Source organism: Gossypium arboreum, chromosome 8, assembly GCF_025698485.1.
Source record: "Gossypium arboreum isolate Shixiya-1 chromosome 8, ASM2569848v2, whole genome shotgun sequence".
Classification (NCBI taxonomy): domain Eukaryota; kingdom Viridiplantae; phylum Streptophyta; class Magnoliopsida; order Malvales; family Malvaceae; genus Gossypium; species Gossypium arboreum.
In genome coordinates, this window is record NC_069077.1 from 65,750,161 (window position 1) to 65,754,539 (window position 4,379).

The 4,379-nt window shown below is 39.6% G+C and overlaps 1 non-coding gene across 1 annotated transcript; it reads left to right on the forward strand.

The window, feature by feature from the left end:
* Positions 1–3,209: 3,209 nt before the first annotated feature.
* On the forward strand, positions 3,210–3,316 carry LOC128280187 (small nucleolar RNA R71). Its single transcript, XR_008270367.1, has one exon. It is a non-coding gene; the product is annotated as a small nucleolar RNA R71 (small nucleolar RNA).
* The last annotated feature ends 1,063 nt before the right edge of the window (positions 3,317–4,379 follow it).

Here is a 4,379-nt window from a genome sequence, read left to right on the forward strand (position 1 = left end):
GGATGGAACCACAGCCTTTTTGCCTCTCAGTGACAACATAATGTTCCTGAAAATACATTAGCATTGATAGAATCCAAGATACATTAGTTGTTAAGCAAGAGGTCTAAAACTAGTATATGCTATTTGGTAGCTTAAATAATTCAAATATAGAAAATTCTAAAGCAAATTCCTAACTTGTCTAAAACATATTTGTAATAGTAAAAATATCTATGCAAAGCATGTAGAATACTAATGTAGCAACACAAATTGGAAAAATAAGGTTGAGAAAGTAAACCAAAAGCTATTGTAAGGCGGTGCACGGGCGTATTGGTGGCGAGCACGGGCGTGTGACACGGGGATGGAGCCGAGTGGTGGGAAAATGGAGGGTATAGGGAGGGGAAAATAGGGATTAATGCAAGGGGAGTGGATTTGAGGGTGGTTTGGGGGTTGGGAAAGTGAGAATTTGGAGAATGGTGGCCAAAATAGGGATTAGGGGTTGGGGAAAGGTAGATTTCGGCTAGGGTTTTGAAAGGAGGAAGAAGATGAACAGTGGTTTGCTTATATAGGGGAGGGGCACACGGCCTAGGGCCATGCCCGTGTACTTTGAGGGTGAGCCCGTCTTTTTTGAATTTTGCGAGTTAGGTCATGCTCGGCTACTGTCACACGCCCGTGTCTCTTGGGCATGTGTTAAACACGGCCATGTCGCTCGACCGTGCCCAGCTTTGTTCGCTTCTCCCACACCCGTGTTTTATGGTAGCACGCCCGTGTGTTGTTGTACACGGCTAAACGACACTGGCGTGTCGAAGAAATAGAATCGAGCCTTGTTCCTGGCACGCCCGTGGTCTTTTATCCCTACGCCCGTGTTTTTCCTATCAAGTTCACCCACGGCCATGTCGCACGGCCGTGGGGATTTATCGCACCCTGTGTTTTGGGGAAATCATATCCTGCTTCAACACGGCCATATCACACAGCCGTGTCTCTTCCCTTATTTGGCCACAGCTGTACGCCCGTGTGCCTAGCCGTGTGTGCTGAAAAACTTTGTAATTCAAAGACTAAGTTAAAGATTCGAAGTGTTAGAAATTAAAAATAAAGAAATAAAAATACGTTAATGCTCGGGTTGCCTCCCGAGAAGCGTTTATTTATAGTCTAAGCTTGACTTACCTCTCTGTTGATTTATCATGGTGGTTTGAGGAGTTTATACTCCTCATTCCTGTTGTCAATCTTAACATAAGGTTTTAATCGAGTGTTGTTTACCTTAAAAGTGTCGAACTTGGGATGACTCACCTCAACCATACCGAATGGGAAAATACTGAGTACCGTAAGAGAGATTTCTTCATTTGGTGTAGTAGTGACAATGTGGGGATCTGTGGCATCTAGTAATACTTTATCGCCAACCTGAAGTTGATTAGGAGAGATATCGGGCTAGTTTTGGCGTAGTTTCGGCTTATCATATGTTCTTAGTTTGTGTGCTCGCCATTCATCTAGCTCCTCTATTTGAAGCCTTCGTTCCTCATGGGTGTCTTTGTTCTCTACATGATAGTAGTGCACTGTCTCTGTTGTCTTGGTTCGAGGAGGTTCTTGCAAGGATGATTGAGTATTAGTTTTATCATCGACATGTTTTGTAACGTCCCCCCTACCCGAGACCGTTGCTCAAGACTCAATTTCCGATACCGTAACTTTCGGTTCATTACATGTTTTATAGCATTATCTTGAGTTTTAGAGGTTTTGACTAAGTCGCGTGCTTGAAGTGTTACTGTGTCGTCACCTACACGAAGTGTTAACTCTCCTGTGCCTACATTAATGATGGTTTTGGCAGTTGCTAGAAAAGGTCGTCCTAAAATTAAAGGTACCTCGTTATCCTCATCCATATCTAAGACGACAAAGTCTACTGGGTAAATAAATTTATCAATTTTAACGAGAACATCTTCAATAAGATCCTTAGGAAATCTAACTATTTTGTCAGCCAATTGTATGCTCATCCTAGTCTGTTTGGGTTTATCGAGACCTAGTCATTTAAACATTTTATATGGCATAAAATTTATACTTGCCCCTAGATCAGCTAAAGCATTATTCACAGATAAACTACCAATTAAGTAAGGAATTGTAAAACTCCCTGGATCTTTCAATTTGTTAGGTAGTTTATTCTTTAGAATAGCTGAGCAGACTGTATTGAGTTCCATATGCGATGCAACGTCTAATTCCTTTTATTGGTCAGAAGTTCCTTTAAGAATTTTGCTGAGTTGGGCATATATGAAAGAACTTCAATAAAAGGGTAAGTTAATATGTAATTTTTTTAAGAGTTTGACAAACTTACTAAATTGTTCTTCTGTTCTGTCTTTCGTTATCGCTTTAGGATATGGCACACGAGGTTCATGATTCGTACTTACTTGTTTGGGATCATGTTGTTTACCTCTTCTTGTCCTTTGTTCATCACGTTGTCTTACTGTATTTCTGGCTCGGGTGCAATGAGTCTGTCCTTATTTTAAGTGCTAATTACATTGAGGTGTTCCCTCGGATTAGGTTCAGTATTACTTGGTAAGCTACCTTGTGGTCGTTCGGAGATTAGTTTGGATAGCTGGCCTATCTGAGTTTCGAGTCCTTGGATTGATGATTGTTGATTCTTAAGTGCTGTCTCGATATTTTGAAAATGGGTTTCTGACACTGAGATGAATTTAGAAAGCATCTCTTCAAGGTTTGGTTTCTTCTCTTGTTGATAAGGTGGCTGTTGAAAACCCTGAGGATTTTGTGGCTTTTGATTCCCTTGACCACACCAGGAGAAATTTGGGTGGTTCCTCCAACCTATATTATAGGTATTACTATATGGGTTATTTTGAGATCGAAAGTTATTGTTACCCATACAGTTGACTTGTTCTTCTTCAGTTGTAGGATTGAAGGATTGGTATTCTGTATGCACACCTCTGCCACTTGAGTCACACCTCATTACTGGATGTACCTGCGTAGAACCAAGAAAACTATCAATCTTTTTATTGAGAAGTTCTACCTGATTTGACAGCATAGTAACTGAGTCGACATTATAAACGCCGACTGTTTTTGTTGGCTTAGTCCTCATGACTTGCCACTGATAGTTATTCAATGACATTTCTTCAATGAATTCATAGGCCTCTTCAGGTATTTTGTTGTTTATGGTTCCGCCAGCAGCTGCGTCAACCATTTGCTAAGTCGAGGGATTCAGACCATTGTGGAATGTTTGTACTTGAAGCCAAAGCGGCAACCCATGGTGAGGGCACCTTCTCAAGAAGTCCATGTATCTCTCCCATGCATCGTAAAGTGTTTCTAAATCCATCTGCACAAAAGAAGAGATATCATTACGTAATTTAGCTGTTTTAGTTGGCGAAAAATATTTTAGTAAACATTGCTCGGTCATTTGTTCCCAAGTAGTGATAGACCCTCGTGGTAACTAGTTCAACCACTGTTTAGCTTTGTTTCTCAGTGAAAAGGGAAATAACCGAAGATGAATGGCATCATCAGAAACGCCATTGATTTTGAATGTATCGCAAAATTCCAGGAAATTTGCTAGGACAGCGTTGGGATCTTTATCCTACAAACCATCAAACTGAACAAACTGTTGTATTATCTGAATAGTGTTAGGTTTTAATTCAAAAGTATTTGTAGCTACAGCAGGTCTAACTATGCTAGATTCAGTTCCTGTTAAAGAAGGTTTAGCATAATCATACATAGTTTGTGGAGCAGGATTTTGATTAGCCGCAATTGCAGGAGGTAGCTGATTGCCTTGGTTTTCAGCCATCTTTTCGGTTGGGGTTTGAATATCGTCTTTTCGCTCGTTCTCCGTGTATCGTAAGCTATGCCTTATTTCTCTTTGATTTTTGCGAATTGTACGATCAATTTCTTCGTCAAAAAGTAATGGTCCTGACGGGTTTCTTCTAGTCATAAACTATAAAAACCTGCCAAGAGAGAGAAAAAGTAAATTAATAAATAATAAAATAAAATAAAATTGCAAGAAAAATAAATGGCTAAAGTAATAAAAATTTAGTGTTCCTAATATTTCAGTTCCCCGACAACGGTGCCAAAAACTTGATCACGTGATTCGTAACAAGTAATAAATATTTATAATGAAGATCAAACCTAGACTAACTATTATCACGACGAAAAGGCAAGCACACCTATCGAACAATAGTATAGTAATGGCAAGACCGGGATATCGTACCCAAGGGAACCAAAAGTACTAGTAATAACTATCTTTTTATTATCTGGCCTAAGAATAAAAGGGTTTGTTTTAATTAGCTAATTATTTAAACTAAGAATGAACAGAGAAAAGAATTGGGGAATTGCTTTTGGGAAAATCGACTGACTTGAGACAATACCTAAGTAAAAATCCACCTAGACTTTACTTGTTATTCTGGCTCCGAATCGGACGATTT